General features: G+C 42.7%; 1 protein-coding gene across 1 annotated transcript in view; it reads right to left on the bottom strand.

The window, feature by feature from the left end:
- The window catches only part of LOC126183499 (DNA damage-regulated autophagy modulator protein 2-like), a 238,448-nt gene extending 215,758 nt beyond the window's left edge, over positions 1–22,690 (bottom strand). Inside the window, exon 1 of the mRNA XM_049925537.1 lies at positions 22,553–22,690. The gene's annotated coding sequence lies outside the window, so the exon portion shown is untranslated. The remainder of the gene's footprint in view (positions 1–22,552) is intronic.
- Between the last annotated feature and the right edge of the window lie 3,043 nt (positions 22,691–25,733).

Consider the following 25,733-nt stretch of genomic DNA (forward strand, 5'->3'; position numbering starts at 1 on the left):
AATAAATATGTAGACATGAAGAATAAAGATGTAGAATATTAATAATGTTTGTTTTATTTTAAAAACATATAAGAGTTTTCATATAAAAAATTAGGAGGCATTACTCTTCAGCAAGCCCTCGTACAAGCATACGCATACTTATTACGATTACTTTTGGGGTAAAAACTCTCATTTATCTTTCACAAATTCCCAATGTGACATCCCCCACACGCGAGTCAAATATCCAGGCGATAGTCAAACTAGTCCATACTACGCTCGCACGTCTGCAGTTAATGCATTCACTGCTGGTGCTGTACTGTGACGCAATTCACGAAAAGCTGTTAAAAGAGAAGGCACACGGACGGAGTGTTTCATAAATCGCCATACGCGGGGGTAACCAGTGGATTTCCCCGTTATATAAATAACAAGTGTCTTTGAACTTGTGGAATCGTAAGAGGCTGCTCTGAGCTGCAGGAGGTGCAGTACGGTACTGTAGACGGGAATCGTGCGCCACCGTTGTAAATGTACTGCACCTGTTGAAACTGAGAACATAAAACGCTTTTTGTGTTGCTGTGTTATTATCATCTCGACTCAACGTCCTTTTGGTGATGAACGAGAGGGAGGGAGTTAGCTGTGCAAGGGAGACCACTGCTTGTAACTACATGGACTGGCAAAGTACGACTGGCACCAAGGTAAATTTTTATTTTTGATGCGCAAGTTAAAATTTGCCCCAATTCTAGAAGGTATACTTGTAAAATCGAATGAATCTTTTTGTAACTCCTGTGTTATGACTTAGAATTCGGAACCAAATACCAGTGACGGGAGCAGAGTTGAGAACAAGAACTAAAACTTCACATTGAAAGAATTTTTATTGAGGAAACATGAAGCACACGAGGAACTGATTTGCCTGCTTAAGCAGAGTGCTCCTGTTTATAGGTATGTCAATGTTCCCTCAAAATAACAGTAGTTCGTAAATACGAGGTGCATTCAAGTTCTAAGGCCTCCGATTTTTTTTCTAATTAACTACTCACCCGAAATCGATGAAACTGGCGCTACTTCTCGACGTAATCGCCCTGCAGACGTACACATTTTTCACAACGCTGACGCCATGATTCCATGGCAGCGGCGAAGGCTTCTTTAGGAGTCTGTTTTGACCACTGGAAAATCGCTGAGGCAATAGCAGCACGGCTGGTGAATGTGCGGCCACGGAGAGTGTCTTTCATTGTTGGAAAAAGCCAAAAGTCTCTAGGAGCCAGGTCAGGTGAGTAGGGAGCATGAGGAATCACTTCAAAGTTGTTATCACGAAGAAACTGTTGCGTAACGTTAGCTCGATGTGCGGGTGCGTTGTCTTGGTGAAACAGCACACGCGCAGCCCTTCCCGGACGTTTTTGTTGCAGTGTAGGAAGGAATTTGTTCTTCAAAACATTTTCGTAGGATGTACCTGTTACCGTAGTGCCCTTTGGAACGCAATGGGTAAGGATTACGCCCTCGCTGTCCCAGAACATGGACACCATCATTTTTTCAGCACTGGCGATTACCCGAAATCTTTTTGGTGGCGGTGAATCTGTGTGCTTCCATTGAGCTGACTGGCGCTTTGTTTCTGGATTGAAAAATGGCATCCACATCTCATCCATTGTCACAACCGACGAAAAGAAAGTCCCATTCATGCTGTCGTTGCACGTCAACATTGCTTGGCAACATGCCACACGGGCAGCCATGTGGTCGTCCGTCAGCATTCGTGGCACACACCTGGATGACACTTTTCGCATTTTCAGGTCGTCATGCAGGATTGTGTGCACAGAACCCACAGAAATGCCAACTCTGGAGGCGATCTGTTCAATAGTCATTCGGCGATCCTCCAAAACAATTCTCTCCACTTTCTCGATCATGTCGTCAGACCGGCTTGTGCAAGCCCGAGGTTGTTTCAGTTTGTTGTCAACGATGTTCTGCCTTCATTAAACTGTCGCACCCACGAACGCACTTTCGACACATCCATAACTCCATCACCACATGTCTCCTTCAACTGTCGATGAATTTCAATTGGTTTCACACCACGCAAATTCAGAAAACGAATGATTGCACGCTGTTCAAGTAAGGAAAACGTCGCCATTTTAAGTATTTAAAACAGTTCTCATTCTCGCCGCTGGCGGTAAAATTCCATCTGCCGTACGGTGCTGCCCTCTCTGGGACGTATTGACAATGAACGTGGCCTCATTTTAAAACAACACGCATGTTTCTATCTCTTTCCAGTCCGGAGAAAAAAATCGGAGGCCTTAGAACTTGAATGCACTTCGTAAGTAAATACCAGAACCTTACAGAAACGAGATATGCGAAATCATAAGTAACTACAGGAGACAGAAATCGAACCAGTGACCCACACGTCACTTGCCAGCAGTTATAACTGCGGCGCTATGGTGAAGTGCACACAGCACACGCCAATACTCATAAAACTGTATTTTATTATTTCTGTATCAGTAAACTGGCTGTTATCATCCATCTATACTGAAATTTTGCTGCAAGAAGGAGACAATATACTACACCAGGAAGTTAGTGACTTCCGTGTTCCAAAAAATTTCGGGCGAACTGCCGGATGTTTGCAACTTCCTGCCACAATATTCCAGCGCAGTCTTCTTGCCATCTTCAGGTGATATTGGTGAAAACTCCCTGAGCTCTGGTATTTAAGGCCCCTTAGTGGTGGATTCAATTGTTGCGCGTGCGCTACTTGAGCGCGTTCGATATTGCTGTGTTGTGCGCCCTCTGTGGTGAAAATTTGCCACATTGATGTCAGTTCGATTGTCTTCCTGTGCTTCCATCACACACGCCGTCGTAGGTCTGTGATGGAACCGCAGGAAGACAATCGAACTGACATCGACGCAGCGAGTTTTCACCACGGAGGGCGCGCGACGCAGCAATATCGAACGCAATCATGTAGCGCAGGCGCAACGACAAGTGAATCCACCATGCATGTGCCGACGGGGCCTTAAATACCAGAGCTCAGGGAGTTTTCACCAGCATCACTTGAAGATGGCCAGAAGACTCTGCGCCGAAATGTTTGGCAGGAAGTTGCAAACATCCGGCAGTTCGCCCGAAATTTTGTGCAACAATATGTATGCCATGTAAGTTTTAAATCTCACATCTAGTTGCTTCCGTATTAACAGAGTTTTTCTTCGTAGAGGCTTCAGAAAGTAAGTTACACAAGTCGTCCCACACTAAGACTACTGTGCGACAAGAGTAGAGATGGGGGATCCGCTCCTGAACTGATTCATAGAGTTGAATCTTTCAAAGGAGTGAACAATCAGTGATTCAAAAAAAAAGAACGGTAGCTCCAAACGTTTCCCACAGCAGAGAGAGAGAGAGACGGAGCATATCAGTGGGGCCTCTGCTGGTCAGAGCACACTGCACGCCATACAACACAGCCAGCGCCGGCCTCTGCCCTCCTTCTTCCTTGGCTGCCTGCATTGTGCAGTGCCCCATTGGATTTTGTGTTTTACATATACCGTGCCGTCTCAGTGCTTCCTCTGTCGCGTGCAGTGTCTGGCGCAGCTTAACTTAGCATCGCACTCCGTCGGCGATCGTTTTAGTCGTGTGTCCTGCCCTCTGGGCAGTTGATGCGAGCAACAGGACAGAGAGCCTCCTAGCGGAGAACATAAGAACTACTTGCAACAACTTGCTCGCAAGAGAACGGACGATTTGTCCCGGAGCGGGTGACTGGTGGCCGTTCACCGCTCCCCCCATCCTCAAAACTCGCCTGCTCAACGCTCATCCCACCATTCTCGACTCTAGCCAGAGCGTTGAGCAAAGCAACTGAGGTGTCACTCTGATCTCTGCGGTCTTAGCTCACGCAGTAATACAGCTCGCGGCTCGACCTGCTTGACTCAGCACCTCTGCATCGGAGTTCGTCTCTACTGGATATTGTTCTTCGTAGTAATACTGCTATGTATATTACATTATTATGTTATGTATACATCATTCGTTTTTATTTTATTTTTATTTGTTTAAACTGATCAGATTAGGTTCCTGACGACTCCTCTTACTATAGGATTTTTATTATGGACGCTCGAATGTATGCTTTAATTACGAGTGAACTGATAAACGTATCGCAAAATGTGATACACCAATATTTTCCTTGTTTTATTCTGCGTAAGGCTATATGCAGCACTTTCATCTTACAGTCAAATTTATAAATATTTTTTTCTTATTCTGGTACGGATTTCGCGATTTTAGGCGTCTTTGGAAGGAAACGTTTACTTTAAAAAAATATGGCTTGCGATGTATTTGTATGAGGTTAATGAAATTTTAATACATTATAGCCAAATATATTGTTAATGTAAATCTCAAGTTACAACATTTTCCAATCACCCAAAAAACCACGATAGTGCAAAATAAATCAGTAATCAAAAACTTTGTCATATCGTAGAAATTTCAATAAACAATACAAAATTCTTACTCATTATTTGTGTTACTTCAAAATAGGATCAAATAAGATCAAAATACATGTATAGTACTGGAATAAACCAAGTTTAAAGGGCAATGTGCCTTCCATTTATTTTCTATTGTGAACGAGTGGTGAGTCATGAAAAAGAGCTAGTTCATTTCAGGGAGTGAACAGTTCTGATCCAATCTCTGAAAAGAACAGTTTTGCCCATCTCTAGACAAGAGTAGCGCACTGACAGAAGAGAGTACACGTTCCGTGTCTCTGCCAGAAGCAGTTCTGCTGCACTTCGGATAATAGATACACTACGGCATGGGAGAGAAATGGCCTGGCAACTGGAAACGGACTCCAAAGTTCAAGATGCGGAGCGCTGCTATTCTTGTGAGAAAATTGTCTGAACTGCATACAGATTCGCTATGAATTCTGGTTATATATGGGTCAAATGCATTTTCGCGTTCAGCGGTAGTGAAGAGTGCCAAGAACTTGACTAAAGCCTCACAGACGTGGGTGATGCTGATCAGTAAGTCCAGATCTTGCACCATGCGATTTCCGTCTTCTCGGCAAGCTGAAAAAACATCTACGGGGAAAAAGACTTTACAGTGATGACAACGTGGTAGGGAAGGCGAATGGTCGATTTCGGTTTATTGGGAGAATTTTGGGAAAGAGTGGTTTACCTGTAAATGCGACCGCATATAGGACGCTGGTGCGACCTATTCTTGAGTACTGTTCGAGTGTTTCTTTTTCCTCAATTTGCAATTTTATAACTTTTTTGTAATTTTTCTCCAATTTTTAAATCTTTTTATACATGCTTTCCATTTTTTAACTTTTTAAATAATTTCTATAATTTTTTCCAGCACATGGTGCTCATCGTTTCATGTATACATAGTATGCCACTTCTTAAGAAAAAAACAACCTATGTATTTACACACAGGCCTCGTATATACACAAGCATCCACACTCAAACACAATCACGTGTATAAACATAGACACGTAAGCAATCACACATGCTGGCACACCACACATGACACACATACAATATTTACACTATGATAAAAGAGCCATACTATTCGGCACAAACTCTCATTCAGCCAGTTATTCACTCTCCCTCTCATTCACACTGTAGGAGTCCCCCATGCCCTCTCGCGTTTCAAGTAAGTAGTGTGATTATGGGAGGGTTTCGATTACGTCACCACAAATGGCTCTTTAATCGTCATGAGGTGACAATCCGACTTTAGACTGCAACACAAGTGCACACCTCATGACCTCACGATCGAATACTAGTTTGCTGTATCTTATGCGTAAGTTGCGGTGGAGCACTGTGAACACCACCTTACAGGCACTGCAGGTAGTCTTCGACCGTGACAACACTTGATTCTGCACATCGCAAACCCTTAATCTGCCTCTGGGTGGCCCCATCTATTGAACGACGTGCATACATTTTGGATCTTAGACGCACAGCTTCCTCAATCGGCAATCTATTCGCCTCATCTTTCATTAAGCCGATAACCTTCTTGTTCTGGTAAAGTTTATCGGCTGCTTACCCCAATGTGTGGATCACAGTTCTTCAGTCAATAGATGAAGCTATCTGTATCCATATAAAGTAACTTTGGTTGCACGAAATGAAAGCCAATGTCCACTTGATATATATCTGCCGATCTGCCGGCGGGCCTCATCCGAGATGTGGAGGCAGTCTTGTCTGCGGCTATCGAGCATGCAGTGCGCAGTTTCCTGCATATTGTAGCTCACTCCGGCACCAACAACGACTGTCGCATAGATTCTAAGGCGATCCTCAGTTCGTACAGTCGGTTGGTGGAGGTGCTGAAGATTGTTGGCCTCAGGCGCAGAGTGCAAGCAGAGCTCGCAGTTTGCAGCATCATTCTCAAACTTGATCGGGATACTTTGGTTTGGAGCCAGAAACACCCAGATCATGTAATACTAGTTGGAGGCAACATTAACCTACTGAGTATAGACTGGGATGTCTATTGATCCATTGTGGGGGTACAGACAGACAGTCATGTGAAATACTGTAGAACACGTTTTCTGAAAACTAGCTCGCCAGCCCACGCACAATGGAAATATCTTAGACCCTGTAGCTACAAATATGGCGGACCTTATCGATAGTGTCAATACAGAAGTGGGAATTAGCAATCATGATGTCATAATAGCAACTATGATTACGAAAGTTAATAAATCAATCAAGAAGGCTAGGAGAGTGTTTCTGCTAGATAGAGCAGATAAGCAGTTATTAGTATCTCACTTAGGCAGTGAATTGGCATCATTTCGTTTCATTTCGATGAATGTAGAGGAATTATGGGGAAAGTTTAAGCAGACTGTAAATCGTGGTCTGGAGAGTTATGTGCCTAGTTTAGCGGATAAACGATGGAAAAAGACCCACAGTGATTTAATAACGATAGTCGAATGATGCTGAAGAAGCAGAGGCTGTTGCACTCTCAGTTCAAAAGGGAAAGCATAAATGACGACAAGCGAAGGTTAGAAGAGATTCGTGTGTTTGTAAAAAGATCTATGCGCAAAAATCCAAAAACTACCATCATCAAATATTAGCAAAAGATCTGACAGAGAACCCGAAAAAATTCTGGTCGTACGCGAAATCGCTAAGCAGGTCTAAGGCTTCCATTCAGTCCCTTGTTGACCAATCTGGTGTGACAGTTGAAGACAGCAAAACTAAAGCCGAAGTTTAACTTTCACGTTCAAGAAATCGTGCACACAGGGGAATCCTAGAAATATTCCGTCATTTGACCATCGGACAGACTCCCGTATGAACGACATAGTAATAAGCATCCCTGGCATAGAGAAACAACCGAAAGATTTTAAAGCAAATAAATCACCAGGTCCGGATGGGATCCCAGTTCGATTTTACAAATAGTACTCTACGGCAATGGCTCCTTACGTAGCTTGCATTTATCATGAATCTACCGCACAGCACAAAGTCCCAAGCGACTGGGAAAAAAGTGCAGGGTAAAAGAACGGACCCGCAAAATTACAGACTAATATCCCTAACGTCCGTTTGCTGCTGAATCTTTAAACATGTTCTCAGTTCGAATGTAATAAACTTTCTTGAGACTTAGAAGCTTATGTCCACGAATCAGCATGGTTTTAGAAAGCATTGCTAGTGTAAAATGTAAAGGTCATGTGACTATGGCCTCCCGTCAGGTAGACCGTTCGCCGGGTGCAAGTCTTTCGTTTGACGCCACTTCGGCGACTTGCGCGTCGATGGGGATGAAATAATGATGATCCGAACATTACAACACAACACCCAGGCTCTGAGCGGAGAAACTATCCGACCCAGCCGGAAATCGAACCCGGGCCGTTAGGATTGACATTCTGTGGCACCGACAACTCAGCTAGCGAGGACGGACATTGCTAGTTTGAAACTCAGCTTTCCCTTTTCTCACATGATATACTGAGAAGTATGGATGAAGAGGTATGAGCAGCCGGGCGGAGTGGCCGTGCGGTTCTAGTCTGGAACCGAGCGACCGCTACCGTCGCAGGTTCGAATCCTGCCTCGGGCATGGATGTGTGTGATGTCCTTAGGTTAGTTAGGTTAAATTAGTTCTAAGTTCTAGGCAACTGATGACCTCAGAAGTTAAGTCGCATAGTGCTCAGAGCCATTTGAACCATTTTTGAGCTACGAGCGTATGGAATAAGTTGACGGATATCTGAGTAGCTCGAAAAATAGAACCCAGTATGCTGTCCCCGACAGCGAGTGTTCACCAGAGACAAGGGTTTCGTCAGGAATGTACCAGGGAAGTGTGATAGGACCCCTGTTGTTCTCGATATACATAAACGATTTGGCGGGCAGGGTGGACAGCAATCTGCGGTTGTTTGCTGATGATGCCGTGGTGTACGGTAAGGTGTCGAAGTTGAGTGACTGTAGGAAGATACACGACGACTTATACAAAATTTCCAGCTGGTTTGACGAATGGCAGCTAAACGTGGAAAAATGTGAGTTAATGCGCATGAGTAGGAAGATCAAACCCGTAATGTTCGGATACAGTATTACTAGTATCCTGCTTAACACAGTCAAGTCATTTAACGTTGCAAAGCGATATAAAGTAGAACGGGCATGTGAGATCTCTAGTAGAGATGGTGAACGGTCGACTTAGGTTTATTTGGAGAATTTTAGGAGAGAGTGGTTCACCTGTAAAGGAGACCGCATACAGGACGCCGGTGCGACCTATTCTTGAGTGCTGTTCGAGTGTTTGGGATCCGTACCAGGGCCGAATGAAGGAAGACATCGAAGCAATTCACAGGCGCGCTGCTACATTTGATACCGGTTGGTTTGAACAACACGTAAGTGTTACGGAGATGCGTTGGAAACTCAAATGGCAGTCCCTGGAAGGAAGGCGGTAGTTGTTTTCGAGAAACACTATTGAGAAACTTCAGAGAACCAGCATATGATGCTGACTGCCGAACGATTCTTCTGCCGCCAACACACATTGCGCGTAAGGACCACGAAGATAATATACGGGAAATTAGGGCTCATACGGAAGCATATAGATAGTCGTTTTTCCCTCGCTCTATTTGCGAGTGGAACAGGAAAGCAAATGACAAGTAGTGTTACAGGGCACCCTCCGCCATCACCGTACGGTGGCTTGTGGAGTATTTATGTAGACGTAGACGTTCACGCAGCGGTTCTCGAATGACTCCGTGACCAAGGAACGGATTTCTTCTGTCGAGAAACTGAACAATTGGTAGAATCTTCCGACCGCTGTTTACAGAGACTTAATACTCTCTTGAAAAATAGTATAATGTGTCTGTGTCACTCTGTTGTGTAGTGCAGCTTTCAATAAATGTTGCTTGGTCTGCCATAGTAATGTTTGACTTGTTTATTGAAGTCCCGTCGTACATTTTAGTGGAAAAGACTTGCCCACCACTAACACCATATGTCGACGAGCTACACACAGACTAACATTGGTATGATATATTTTGAGAAATAGTTATTTTCTCATAGAGTTTGCATTTGTCTGTTACCATTGTATAGTTATTAAATATGAAACGACCAAAAAATTTGTCGACACAGTAAAAGAATGCTGTTCTTGGAGAAAAAAGTTCTGAGTGTGAATAAACATGATTGAAATGTATTATACACTTCTTTCTATTCCTCTCAGGTTGAATCGAAGTACACGTTTTCAGTCGTGACTGGTTCAGAAGACTGCCAATCCAAGGCCAAAACCGATCAAGGTTGAAAACTTGTTCTGTCTCAGAGATATACAAAGAAGTCTAGGGAGGCTACTGTTTTTGCACTTATAATGTCTTTTCTAGAAAGCAGATTTGTATATTAAAAAACTAATTTGCGACGAGTTTCAACACTCATCAGAATGAATAAGAATTTGAATTTGGTGAGCTCTCTTCATCAGTCACCTTTCATAGTGCCCGTGGTATTTGAAGCAGAACGTTAAAGTTTGTCCAGATTGCTTGGTAGGGACCGAACGACTACGCTTGGTTCCTCCCCTCCTACTTGACATGGCCGTGGATATTGCTCCTAGTGTGATAAGCTATCAGCTATCTTACTCGGGTATTCTCTTCGTAATCTTGAAACAAATATCGTTATCGTTTTGAAATGCAGGTCATGATCATTTTCATTAACATGCCTTGTCAGCACAAGGAAACTGTCCTGCATACATTGTACTGTTGTATTCGGAGTCGTTAAATCAATGTTAACTGCTTCAAATATGAAGTTGAGAAGAGACTGGAATGATCTCGAATGTGATTATTAGGTTATTTCTTACTCTCCTGATGTCTCGAACGACCTCCATCTATTTTTCGTTTCTTTTGGCCTGAAGGCCATACAGCCACATGCTCTTATTTTTTGCGTAGCTGCTTGTCCGATTCACAATTAACATATTCACGTGCGTATGTAATTCAGTTTTTTTTTTCAGTGAGCCCACATACTGAACCGGCTGTTAGATACGCTCTTCCTCCTGTACATTACCTTGTACTGTCTCACTTTGTGGGTGCCAAAAGTTTATGTCTGAAAATTGTATTTAATCAAATGGACACTGAGTCTTTAATTTTTATAATAGTTAACTGTATGGGATTATTTTATGCGTGAAGAGTTCAGTTAATTCTTTGAGCTGTGTGTCAGGCTTGTTCCTTCAAGCCAGTTAAAAGATGTTACAGTTTTGAAAAACAATATCTCTTCGCTTATGAACCTTATACATTTTCCACCACGTTTTTGTAGTTGCCTCAATTGTTGAAACAAAGATTCTAGCTTGGAATGCAGCTTCTCATCTCTTGTACCAGAATTCGTACTCTTCCCCAATTAATCATTACTTCCTGCGCAGCTAGGATCGCACTTTGATGTGCAAATTGTAGAAGAAAACCTTTGACGTTTGTGTGGCAGCTGGTAGTTTAATTACAATTATCTCATGCAAGCAACATCCGAGAAACGAACTGAAGAAGAAGCTATTGTACTTGCTACGACTACTGCATCCCCTCGACTGTGAAAGTGTACTGAGGTGGCCGGGATTTGGTCGTAAAAAAGAACAGGTCGGTGTGTCTACCTGTCTTAGAGTCACTGAGCCGTCATGTAACCTCTCGGATGTAATATGACAAATGGGAATGCGTTCAGTTAAAGATACTGAAGTAAGGTTTCAGATTTTAATTGATTGCCTTTTAACAGAATACTAACAGTTTTTCTTTCTTTAGTGGGTATTATCCTGCATTTATTCACACCAAATGGAAACTGAGTGTAAGAATTTCTGGATTTCTGTACTATACTTTCGTTACGCAAAAGCGTCGGCAGGAAACGAATGTTTGCAGAAATAGGTCAGATCTAAGGAAAAAGTCAATAACTTGGCTATGGCATAAAGCACTTGGAGCGAAAGATGGACATACTCTTACCACGGTAGTGCCGCATAAAACTACAACATGCAATATACGAGGCTAGCCTTTTTCATTTAACAAACGCCCACTAGATGGTGCTGTTTGAAATGGAAAATTAATGTTAGTTCAAAATGAATCATTTGTTATTGTCAAAAGAATGACAGCTCGGAAACCGGCAGAGTAATTTATTTATAGTGGACCTTTAGGAAACAGCGGTGTGAAACAAATGAAATTCCACATGAAGGTTTCCGTTGTATTTCTGTTTTTTTATTATGTTCTAAAGTTAACTCAGCAACAATGCCTCAGTCGTATTGTACAACTGTTGGTGATCCGTTTTAGAAATGGATCAGGAACACATGTGGCATACAGAACAAAAAACATACTGTAGAAAAGATTACAAACACACAACATAACGTCAGATAAATTCAGAAAAGTATGTATTAGTTTATGTGGGACAGACATGTAAAAATTTCAGAATCGGATATTCTGAACACTCTCCACATTTGTAGCCCACCTCATTGAAAACAGTCACCATACTAGTGGCGTAGAAACAAACCTCCAGGTCCTAGCACACAGTAACCGTCAGTATTATTTATTAACATCAGAAGAACATTTCCACACTCAAAGAGCCATTACACCTTTAAAAACTCATCGATGACCAAACAGTACTCCACAACAGATAATTATTCAGCACTATAAGCGAACTATCAAACAACACACATAAACATACACAGACACGCCCACATACAGAAAATATAACTGAACAAAAGCAAACTTCGGTGGGTACAATCGAAAACAAAACAAAGAAACAAATGACGGCCAATAGCGTACCTGTACCGTAAATGTGTAGTGAAACGTGCACGTAAGTCACAGCAGTGAAATAACAACAAACGACTACGCGAAAGCGTTTAAGTAAACTCCGATACAGATCCACAGCACAGTCTATAAATGACATATCGTACCAGATAGGTTTCCAGAATAAAAACGAACTCAATTTTACTGACGCCTATAGGTCGGTTTAAATATAATAGAAACAAGAACAGCTCATATAGCAGCCAAATACTAATCAAGTACAACTCAGAACAGGTCAACTGTACTAATAATAAGCGTCAAATGAAACATATGTCAGCTTTTTTTATCTGGATACACAGTTTTTACACTACTGACCATTAAAATTGCTACACCACGAAGATGACGTGCTACAGACGCGAAATTTAACCGCAAGAAGAAGATGCTGTGATATGCAAATGATTAGCTTTTCAGAGTATTCACACAAGGTTGGCGCCGGTGGCGACACCTACGACGTGCTGACATGAGGAAAGTTTCCAACCGATTTCTCATACACAAACAGCAGTTGACCGGCGTTGCCTAGTGAAACGTTGTTGTGATGCCTCGTGTAAGGAGGAGAAATGCGTACCATCACGTTTCCGACTTTGATAAAGGTCGGATTGTAGCCTATCGCGATTGCGGTTTATCGTATCGCGACATTGCTGCTCGCGTTGGTCGAGATCCAATGACTGTTAACAGAATATGGAATCGGTGGGTTCAGGAGGGTAATACGGAATGCCGTTCTGGATCCCAACGGCCTCGTACCACTAGCAGTCGAGATGACAGGCATCTTATCCGCATGGCCGTAACGGATCGTGCAGCCACGTCTCGATCCCTGAGTCAACAGATGGGAACATTTGCAAGACAACAACCATCTGCAAGAACAGTTCGTCGACGTTTGCAGCAGCATGGACTATCAGCTCGGAGACCATGGCTGCGGTTACCCTTGACGCTGCATCACAGACAGGAGCACCTGCGATGGTGTGCTCAACGACGAACCTGGGTTCACGAATGGCAAAACGTCATTTTTTCGGATGAATCCAGGTTCTGTTTACAGCATCATAATGGTCGCATCCGTGTTTGGCGATATCGCGGTGAACGCACATTGGAAGCGTGTATTCGTCATCGCCATACTGGCGTATCACCCGGAGTGATGGTATAGGGTGCCATTGGTTACACGTCTCGGTAACCTCTTGTTCGCTTTCAAAAGTTCAAAGTGGTTCAAATGGCTCTGAGCACTATGGGACTTAACTACTGAGGTCATCAGTCCCCTAGAACTTAGTGCTACTTAAACCTAACTAACCTAAGGACATCACACACATCTATGCCCGAGGCAAGATTCCAACCTGCGACCGTAGCGGTCGCGCGGTTCCGGACTGAATCACCTAGAGCCGCTCGGCCACTCCGGCCGGCCTTGTTCGCTTTGACGGCACTTTGAACAGCGGACGTTACATTTCAGATGTGTTACGACCCGTGGCTCTACCCTTCGTTCGATCCCTTCGAAACCCTACATTTCAGCAGGATAATGCACGACCGCATGTTGCAGGTCCTGTACGGGCCTTTCTGGATACAAAAAATGTTCGACTGCTGCCCTGGCCAGCACATTCTCAAGATCTCTCACCAATTGAAAACGTCTGGTCAATGGTGGCCGAGCAACTGGCTCGTCACGATACGCCAGTCACTACTCTTGGTGAACTGTGTTATCGTGTTGAAGCTGCATGGGCAGCTGTACCTGTACACGCCATCCAAGCTCTGTTTGACTCAACGCCCAGGCGTATCAAGGCCGCTATTGCGGCCAGAGGCGGTTGTTCTCGGTACCGCTTTCTCAGGATCTGTGCACCCAAATTGCGTTAAAATGTAATCACCTGTCAGTTCTAGTATAATACATTTGTCCAATGAATACCCGTTTATCATCTGCATTTCGTCTTGGTGTAGTAATTTTAATGGCTAGCAGTGTACATTTGCTACAGTTGAAAGTTATGGTGTTTTTGTGTGTGTCCTATTCCTCTGTAACTATAATGGTTATCCTGTTTCGTTAATGAATGAGATGCTAGAAACCCACCAGAGACGTCATAGTGACTGTTTTTGGTGCTCCATTTCATGACCCGTGGTCGGATCACAGAGTCTTTTGAAAGCAGTTAGATTGCTAGGCATTACCAAGGCATTGACTAGTGGCATAGGAATATTGACCCTGTATATGGTAGTCTCTTAAATGTACCTCATTTCCGTATTTGTACGTGTCCATATTCATTATCGCGACTAAGACCTTATTTTGTGTGCACTAGTGTGATCATGATGATATGAAGAGTGGACATGGAAAACTTTCTAACGACCTTTTTTTCAGCCGGACGGTGTGGCCGTGCGGTTGTAGGCGCTTCAGTCTCGAACCGCGTGACCGCTACGGTCGCAGGTTCGAATCCTGCCTCGAGCATGGATGTGTGTGATGTCCTTAGGTTAGTTAGGTTTAACTAGTTCTAAGTTCTAGGGGACTAATGACCTCAGCAGTTGAGTCCCATAGTGCTCAGAGCCATTTGAACCATTTTTTTAAGTCCCATAGTGCTCAGAGCCTTTTGAACCATTTGAACCATTTTTTCACAAAACGTTTTCAGTGCTGTTGTGTTCTCAGTACGCTGCTGCATGTCCATAGACATGACCCAGGTGCTAAGGTATGGAGAAAATCTTTCAAACATGCGTTACCAGATGGCGCATGGTCTTTGTGACGCTGTGCTTCCCTCTGGAGTTTCAAAATCTAAAAGATATGAAAAGTGTTTTTGTTGACTACAGTTCTACTAGTTGGAAACCTAAATCTGGATGGCCGTATAGGGATTTGAACCGCCATCCTCCCACATACCGATTCCGTCGTTTTTTATCTTCATTGTTCGTTTTTTTCCATGGTTCATCGATTCATATAAAAATAGTAACACTAACAGTTGCATAAAGAACAAAAATTATCACTTCAGCGTTACAGTTCGCCACGAGTTTACGTAGATGCATATACTTGGTGGGGGGGGGGGGGGGTTCATAGTTTGTTTTGTTCCTTCCTTCACCCCACCTCCTCCTTTCACACGCACACAAATATTATTTACCGTCACCCACACTTTGAAAGGTGGCTGTTACATTTGCAACTTTCAGAATTTAAGCATTTGGCGTAATACTTAACGCAGGTTTACTGATAAGATAGAATTCTGTACCTACTTATCGATTCTGGCCAGCGTAGCTTGTCTTTGAGTCAGTCTGCACGGTGTTCAGGAAGATCTCTTTGAGTTCCGGCTTAGAATACCAATCAGTTCAAGCTTGCCTAGGTGCAAATTCTGGGTACGGTGTTTGAATACACACTTTGTGTTCAGGCGTGCTTAGCGGAAGATCTCGTTTTTTAGTCTCATGGGGCAATTGGCTGTTTGTGGCAAGACAGGGTGGTAAGGAGTAGTTCAAAAATGTTCAAATGTGTGTGAAGTCCTATGGGACCAAACTGCTGAGATCATCGGTCCCTAGTCTTGCACACTACTTAAACTTACTTATGCTAAGAACAACACATACACCCACGCCCGAGGGAGGACTCGAACCTCCGGCGGGAGCGGGTAAGGTGTAGTTTGACGGTGTGAAAGAAAGCACATTTGTAGTATGAGTTTTATATTCGTTCACAGAAATCGTGTAGATCATGCGTTGGCTCGCATCGCGTGGTCGAAAGTGGAGAATTTCACCGAAACACTTATGAGTTAGAAGTGTGTCTTCCACTTGGAGATCTGATCTCTGTACTTTTGTGAGGAGAGTATGTTTTGGTGTTCGGTTCAGAATCTGTTTGCTGTTACTTCTTCCGATTGGTACAACATTTAATTTCGTCACACTCCCTACCAATGAATTTTTGTGAATGTTTTGCAAAATGTATAAACTTTGCTTCGTCTGATTATCTCCCATGTTGGAACTGTGAGTGCCATGCGTTTTCTGTGCATTAATTTATTAATGTTACTCCTACTATCACAGTTTAAATACTTTTGGTACTTTTCGAGAAAATTATATGTTCAAACTTCCTTTTACATCACTTTTCCCTTGCCATAACGTTTTTATTTAGACGGGGTCATACCGACTAACATTTAGCAATAAGCATACAGTCATTTGATGTGGAGCGTACCGTTTGCCTCCAGTAATCGTAGAATTATTCTAGAATTCTTACTATTAAGATCAAATCTAGAGTCAATCATTGTGAACATTATTCTTCGCGTTGCTATGCATGACTTTTCAGCAGACACAGTCGGCAGAATCGCAGCTCTTCGTTCTATAGATAGTGTGATTATCTGATTTCATTTATTTGTGTGCTGTTATAACAGACTGGTTTACATGCCCATTGAACGCCACGGGGCTATTAGTCACAAAATGAGATGTCGTTACAACTACGCAGGTTCACGAAAAGTTCAGTTTTCTTTACTGTGCTCACTGTAAATCGTTCCGTAAAGTAAGCTTCACTGTCTATGTAATATTCTATAAATTTTTCGGTCAGTTTGTGTTACCACTCATAGTCTGATTCATGGATCTAAACGTTGTATATGAGAAGATATTTCTTTTATATTCTGCGAATGTTATGACTTACTTTCATGCGTAATTCGTTTTAAAAACCTAGCAGGAACGCGACAACATTTAACGTACCACAGATGCTTTCAGTTTAATAATAATAATAACAAATATAGTCATAATAATAATAAAAAATACATATAATGTTTTAGTCAAAGTTGACCCACATGCAGGGAATGAGCGTAGACGAGCAGATGCAAGAATCCTAAATCATCTTTGTAGGCAAAATTGTAGTGGAGTTGGTCTGCCGTAGCCTTTCTCCGACCTGTTATGAAGTGTCAAGCGTACATCTGTGTCGTGTGGATGACTGATGAGTGTTCGTAGAGTGTACTGATGGGTTTATGTTATGGATGAAGGGAAGGGAGCGGGTGAAACTCGATGCTGGCAGATAGCCTACTCCTCTCAGATAGCACAGAGGAGACCGCCACAATTTTAACGTCCCCATCCGATGGATGGTATACTTTTCTTCATAAGTAAGAGAGCCTGTTCGATGAATTTTGCACAACATACAAACCATACTTACAGGTGTCTGAAACTCTAGAATCTATTTAATTTATGAAAAAATGAATGAGCTGTTACGCTTTAAACTTTATGTTTAGAAAAAAATCAAATTTTGTAGTTAATTATCTCAATTTTTACCACAGTTTTTAATAGATTTGGAAAATTGTAGAGTTTCATACACCTGTAAGTATGGTTTGTATGCTGTGCAAAATTCATCAAAGAATCTCTCTTACTTGTGAAGAAAAATGTACCTATAGCAACAAATGCAGCCAATAGTAAGCGAAAAAATGATGAAATTTTACATGTAAAAAAAATTATTTTGTTATGTTTTTGAACTTCCACTGCTATGAGTGTGAATCCCGAATCCTTCCTGGTCATGCTGACAAAGTTTTATGAATTTATTTGTAAAAGTATAGACAGTAGAAAATAAAATGTCCTGTGGTGTCTCTCCTGCTCCAAGTCGGCCCGTTTGACGTCCTACCCCCCCTTAAGCAACAACGACGCAACTGCAAGAGGAGCTGTATACCAAACATTTATTTCATAACGAAAACTAATAACACGCAATATTATTAAAATAAAATAAGCGATATTAATGGAAAAAGTGTGTCCTACTCGCTCAGTATGGATTTACAGCGTTGTTGGGTTGGGTTGGATTGATTTGGGGGAAGAGACCAAACAGCAACGTCACCGGTCTCGTCGGATTAGGTAAGGATGGGGAAGGAAGTCGGCCGTGCCCTGTGAAAGGAACCACCCCGGCATTCGCCTGAAGCGATATAGGGAAATCACTGAAAGCCTAAATCAGGATGGCCGGGTGCGGGATTGAACCGTCGTCCTCCCGAATGTGATTCCAATGTGCTAACCACGGCGCCACCTCACTCGGTCACAGCGTTCTTCCAACAGGAGGGTGGAAAATATCTATTTTATTTCGTCACGCGACTTTCATCCGTTCACAGATACACTTTCTGTGTGTAAACGACTAAAAAGACTATGTATTATACGAAGCCACATGGTCCAATTAACGCAGTGCTTAAAGAATTGTTAAGGTAGATCGATCATCAACAGATAATCATGTAAAATTCATGTACATGAGAGCAGTGTTACTCCAAGTTATCACTTCAGGAAGGAACAGAACCGTGAAGGACGAAGGAAGACGGTAACTGACGCGAAAAATCTAGATAGGCGCCGATGGCCGCACTGTTTGGCGTTCAAAAACCAAGTCAGTCGTAACATCCGTGAGGTGTAAGAGGATTTAATGATGTGACGTTGGCAGCAAATTTCACCAAATTCTGCCCTAGGCCATCGTGGACGTGTCACACAATGGGAAGGTCGACACACTTCATCTTAGCCACATGTCACCCCTTCTTTTGACGCATCTGCAAATAAGGTCATATCCGCATTACCCAGTGATGAAATCACGCGATTTCCTTAAGAGTGGCAGAGGAAAACATTTCAGACCAACCACCGCTCAGAATTGACACGAAAATCCCTCAGGAGCTGGCATAAAGAGCATCAATGAAACCATCCCTACCCTTGGGGTGATGATTCACATACATTTCGTGGTCTAAACGACAGTTCAGCGTTCGATGAGCAATAGGACGACGTTCTTGACAACGTTCGACGAGCAATAGAGCGACGTTCTTGACAACGTTCGACACTGCTGACATCCCCGGACAGTTCAACCCTACTCTAAAGACGTTGTGGGGCTACAGCCCCATTGAACGTGATCTGACCCCTTTGGAGTATAGTGGGGATCGCAATTTTTGTTCTGGTGTACAAGGTGGAACCACTAGGGACCATTGAAAACCATTCGACGAAATTAGAATGCGATCCGAAGCAGTAAATGCTTTTCCAGCTTTCCTGTGTCGCTTCCTCTGGTCATATGATCACAAACGAATGTAACATTGACATGTGCGTGAATAAAAGGCAAAGGGTTCCTCTAAGCCCGCCCAGTTCAGAGTTCAGTACACCCTCGGTGCCACCCATAACACGTTTGTTGAGCACGTTAGAAATGTACATGCCAGAGTCTTCGACATCCATTCAGCTGAGTGGTGCTTCACAGCTGCTCTAGCATCTGAGAGCAGGCAACCCCACCCAAAGAGAGTCGAAGAGGTCTACCGCCTGAGGACAGGCGTCCACTTCGACACCCCTTAGGTGGGGTTGCCTGCCTCAGTTAGTCGTAGCAAAAACCTATTTTCCGTACAAAACAAGACTTAAGTCGTGACTGGAACCCACTGAATAATATAGAGTATAATATCGAGAGTTTGAGAAATTACTCATCTAAGTTCTTGTACCAGATGAAACTAGCTACATAATTTGGCTGAGTAACAGAAGGATCGGAAACTAAAATGTACGAAAGCCTGAAAACACGCATACATGAAGCTGCAAATGAAGCTATCGGAGGAAAAAATAGTTTTCGAAAGATATAGGGAAGATACACCATGGTGGAGTTAAGGCATAGGAAAGACTGTAGATGAGAAGAAAGCTGCTTATGAGAAACGGTTATTTTCACAAAACACTGAATATAGATTAAATTATAATTACACATGGAGAAGGGTACAGAAAGGAGTAACAAAGACAAAGAAAAGTAGTGAGAAGAGACATGCCAACTTACGATCCTGAAAGTATGCAACACAAAAGTAAATGAAGCATGGAGGGTAACCAAAGGAATGTTATCGCAACATAAAGACGTAGTAGAAATGATTCTTATCTCCATAGAGGAGTGGAAAACCTATTACAAAAATCTCCTGACGGAATATAAGGCAGAATTCACGGCTGATTATGAAAACCATTCTGCTAGCTTAACAGAAACTGGACAACGAACTAGTAGACTCAACAGATGTAAGTAAGGATCTCCAAGAAATGAAAAGTGGGAATGTTCCAGAAAGTATACCTATGAAACTCTTAAAGGAAGGCCTGACAGCAGTTTTAGAAATTCTGGCAGAAATATTTCATAGATGTTAAAAAAGTTATTTTATCCATATTTATATACATTATAATACTTCTGCATTAGAATGTTTATAAATGAAGGCAATAAAATACTTATTTAGCTTACTTATAATTTGTATATTTCGTAAGTCATTCTTTTGGCAGAAATTTGCACGAATGTTCACATAGGAGGAATTAACATTCAGCGTAATAAATTATTTCAAATGTTTTCTCTGCCAATGTGTAACTTGCTAAGACATTTAAAATTTTTGGGTATATAATTCTTCATTATAACTTTGGAAATACGATTATGACAGTAATGTGAAAACAGTCACTAATTACACTTCTGGAAAAAATTGATGTGGCAGGTAGGTTATCATTGCAGGACTACATGATAACAAATTCAGACCAAATGAAACACTCATATTACAATAAAGGGTGCCAAACATTCGCATCAATACACAGTGTACCCCCCTCTAGCGGCAATGCAGGCTTGTATTATCACATGCAAATGATCATAAATGTGCTGAATGACATTCTGCAATAGACTGTCCCAAACATCTTGTACCCTTTGTTATGCAATAGTTCTTGCAGGCCCTGGAGGACGAGTAAGTTTCCTCATCACCATGTCCCACATGTATTGTATTGGCGAGAGATCTGGTGCTGTTGTTGGCAAGGGCACTTGTTATACACCATGAAGAATACGTTGCCCGCAGCAGCCTTATGTGGACGTGCATTGTCCTGATGAAAATGCGCATCGCCTTCCTGTCGAGATGGCTGTAGCACAGGGATAACAACCTGTGCGATGTAGCCGGCACTAGTTACAGTAGGCAGCAGAAACATCAGATAGGACCACGAACTGTAACTGATGGCTCCCCACGCCATGACGACTGGGGTCAGACCCGTGTACCGTGGGTGCATGCACTCCGGAATAGGCCACTCACCAGGTCTACACCATAAAGCTGTACGTCTATCACTCGTATAAAGGCAGAACCTACTCTCGTCATTGCAGAGGACAGAGCACCATTTCACATTCCAGTCAACCTTTTCACGACACCAGAGCAGCTGTGCTTGTGGTTGGTGGTGTCGACGTATCGGCGGCTGCCTAGCCAGACGCATATTTGATCTTAGTTCTGTTCCAAACAGACGGTGTCCAACAGTCCTCGATGACAAAGCAGGTGCAACATGTGCCCGAATTTCCTACTTGGATGGTGTTCGGGTGGCCAGCGCTACTAGAAAAATGCATCGATCTTGACGTGCGTCTGTGCTTCGCAGACATCCAAAGCCTGGTCTACAGGTCTGGGAATGTTCCTCAGACCACTGTTGAAAGTAGCGACATACCACCGATACAAAGTGACCAAAATGTGCAGGCAATTCGTCGATGTGCCTAGCAAGCTTCCCGCAGACTGTAAATGCCACCCTGTTCAAATGGCTTCGGTTGTCCAACAGAAGTTCGTACTCGTCGGTAGGGCATATTTGTACCCTAGAATAAATGTTGAAGTCACTGTTCAGCTCTAAACTCAGCACAGTTACTGTCTGCAGAGACAAAACAAAGATCTCACAGACAAGCCTCCTGAGCGCCTCCTCATCGCCGGTGACCGTGACAAATGAATGACTAAGTATGCGCATATTACACCTGGTGCCACTCAACACAGTCCTGGGAAGTGCTGCATTTTTTTCCGAGCAGAGAGTTATACGTTTATATAAGAGCCGGTGCCAGGTCAGTTTGACTCAGTTTTGTAGCACATTTTGCGGCAGTTACGAGACAGTTCTGTACCAGTTTTGCGTAATTTTGACATTGTATTTTCTAATGTGACAATATAGTGTACATGACAAGAAATATGGTGTTTTATTTCTTATTTGGTTAACATACCTGATCATTTACTCATGCAAGAATAAAGGAACATCACGATGAACAAGATAAGTATTTTGAAGTTCTGCATAGAGAAAGGAAAATGAAGATTGTCTGGACGCTCTCTTTCTCACTTTCAAAAATTGACCTGATTTTTTTTGTTCTATGCCCATTTCTCAATTTCGTCATTAGATCATACGAATGGCATGGAATTTTCATATGCTCTGATACAGGGCGGTATACAGCACTATCGTTTACCTCAAAAATTGGACTTTATCTCAGGGGCTGCGGTACTTTTTGTTCGCAGTGGCCGCAACACGTTATACTTAAATCCAATGACATCGCCGTAACGTCATGATGAAGTTAACTACTGAACATGAAATAAAAAGCAAACCACAGTTATAACAGAAAGTTGTTGGTTTCTGAAGCCCATGTTTGGAGCGGTAGGAAACTCGCCTGCTTAACCCAAGTACGCTATGTGTAACTCTCGGGTTTGACACTTCTTCCCCCTCTGTTTCGAATGTCTTTAGTTCATAACGAAATATCCCCGGTAATACGAAGTAGCGAACTGCAGAAAATTAATTAGCATATAAAAAGCTGTCAATGAAACCAAAAGTACCGACCTTTAGGTAACTTCAAAGGCGACGACAGCGCAGTGTACTTGACAGAATCTCGACTCCGCTGGCTGGGCGTTTATATAGATTGTCGGCGTAGCGGTTGATGTTAAACACGAACTAGCTTATCGAGCAGCTGTCTTTTACTTTCATCTGGCCACGCGGACCTTCTTATCTAGCATTCGCGAGATGCCGCGTGTGGTTTGGCCGTGTGTGTTGATTACGATATCATACATACTCATCTCTAGCTGACAGGCCGATTGCAGCTGCCTCTCGTCTTGTCCAGTAGAGGGCATATCTACTAAGCTACAGGGTCGACTTCACCAGTAGTATTTCCTATCAATATGAACCATAACCTTTGGGTTTTTTAAGTGCACATCGCTCCACAATATCTTCCACTGGTATCTCACTAAAATAGTTACAACACAATGTTCCCAGAAACATTAACAGATAGAATAGCGATAACGACGGTGACGCTGTTACTACTGCTTGTGACTATTATCGAGACGGGGATGATAACTGTGATCAAGCGAAATCCGCACACGAGAATAAATCATGAAGAAAAACACACAATGGCGAGAAACTTCTCGCAAAGACCAATTTGTGGGGCAGGTAAATGTTTCTACATCTGCATTTCGCAAGCCATCGTGCGGAGAGTGCATAATGTCCCAGATTTAGTTCCCCATATTTGTTCCATTGGAGAATGGAATGCAGGAACAAAGGTTGTCGAAACTCCTCTATACAATCCCAGTTTCTCTGATTTTCTCGTCTTGGTTATTAGGCGAGATGTATGTTGGAGAGGATGTGACCAGTATGTTTGTGTCGTGACTCATTTTGGAAAGTGGGTTCTCTGAATTCTGTGGGTAAGCTCCTCGCAGTGCACGATGCCTGTCTTCTAGACTCTGACATTGCAGTTTGCTGAGCATTATCCTACACTTTCACGCTGACTAAATAGTCTGTGATACATCGCACAGCTCTTCTTTGAATCTTCTCTGTCTTCTCCGGTAATCCAACATACAGTATTTAGAGTCCTAGCCCTTCAAACAATAATAAAGAACTGATCGATCGAGAGTTTTGTAAGCGACCTCCTCCATACGTGAATTACACTTGCTTGACATTCTTCCAATGAACCTCAGTGTAGTATCTAGCTTCGTCATGGCTAGATTTATTTAGTCTTTCCACCTTAAATCAATGCAAATAATTGACGGTTCTGTTGGATTCCAGTAACTGATCGCCAACACCGTAATCAAACAATATCAGTTTTTTGTCTATTACACAAACATCACCTTATACAGGGTGAGTCACCTAACATTACCGCTAGATATATTTCGTAAACCACATCAAATACTGACGAATCGATTCCACAGACCGAACGTGAGGAGAGGGGCTAGTGTAACTGGTTAATACAAACCATAAAAAAATGCACGGAAGTATGTTTTTTAACACAAACCTACGTTTTTTTAAATGGAACCCCGTTAGTTTTGTTAGCACATCTGAACATATAAACAAATACGTAATCAGTGCCGTTTGTTGCATTGTAAAATGTTAATTACATCCGGAGATATTGTAACCTAAATTTGACGCTTGAGTACCACTCGTCCGCTGTACGATCGTGTGTATCGGAGAGCACCGAATTACGTAGGGATCCAAAGGGAACGGTGATGGACCTTAGGTACAGAAGAGACTGGAACAGCACATTACGTCCACATGCTAACACCTTTTTGTTGGTCTTTTTCACTGACGCACATGTACATTACCATTAAGGGTGAGGTACACGTAAACACGTGGTTTCCGTTTTCAATGACGGAGTGGAATAGAGTGTGTCCCGACATGTCAGGCCAATAGATGTTCAATGTGGTGGCCATCATTTGCTGCACACAATTGCAATCTCTGGCGTAATGAATGTCGTACACGCCGCAGTACATCCGGTGTAATGTCGCCGCAGGCTGCCACAGTACGTTGTTTCATATCCTCTGGGGTTGTAGGCACATCACGGTACACATTCTCCTTTAACGTACCCCACAGAAAGAAGTCCAGAGGTGTAAAATCAGGAGAACGGGCTGGCCAATTTATGCGTCCTCCACGTCCTATGAAACGCCCGTCGAACATCCTGTCAAGGGCCAGCCTAGAGTTAATTGCGGAATGTGCAGGTGCACCATCATGCTGATACCACATACGTCGACGCGTTTACAGTGGGACACACTCTATTCCACTTCGTAATTAAAACGGAAACCACGTGTGTACGTTTACCTCACCCCTAATGGTAATGTACATGTGCGTCAGTGAAAAAGACCAATAACAAGGTGTTAGCATGTGGACGTAATGTGCTGTTCCAGTCTCTTCTGTACCTAAGGTCGATCCCTACGTAATTCGGTGCTCTCCGATACACACGATCGAACAGCGGAGGAGTGGTACTCAAGCGTCAACTTTAGGTTACAATATCTCCGGATGTAATTAACATTTTACAATGCAACAAACGGAACTGATTTCGTATTTGTTTATTTGTTCAGATGTGTTAACAAAACTAACGGGGTTCCATTTTAAAAAAACTAGGTTTGTGTTAAAAAACATACTTCCGTGCATTTTTTTATGGTTTGTATTAACCAGTTACACTAGCCCCTCTCCTCACGTTCGGTCTGTGGAATCGATTCGTCAGTATTTGATGTGGTTTACGAAATATATCCAGCGGTAACGTTAGGTGACTCACCCTGTATACTGATGAGGCAAATCATTGTAACTATCGCTCACCGCGATACTGAACACCCTCTGTTTGGCGCTGCGGACGTGTGACGCGGCAAGGAAAGTATAAGCGACGATCAAAAAGTTTCCATTTGAGGATGTTCCTGTAGCATATATGCAACGCAGCGCGATTCTGATGCGGGTATATATGCACCGACATGTAGGCAAGAGGTTAATGTGGCTTTCGAATAAAACTTTTTGATCGCTCCCTATACACAGAGTGTAACGGATATAATTGTAGATATTTTTATATTTTGTACCTTAATACATACACACATCAGTGTGCTTTTTTAAATTTTTTTTTTACTGTCTGTTAAACTGTCTTCCTAGAAGTCACTAACTTCACGACCTGATGTTTTGTGCATGGTCGTAACTGCACCAATTAGTGGACTTCACCTGTCAGTGTTGACTAAACCTTTTGTTTCGATACGTCCACATTGCAGCACCTGCC

Source organism: Schistocerca cancellata, chromosome 4 (genome assembly GCF_023864275.1).
Source record: "Schistocerca cancellata isolate TAMUIC-IGC-003103 chromosome 4, iqSchCanc2.1, whole genome shotgun sequence".
NCBI lineage: Eukaryota > Metazoa > Arthropoda > Insecta > Orthoptera > Acrididae > Schistocerca > Schistocerca cancellata.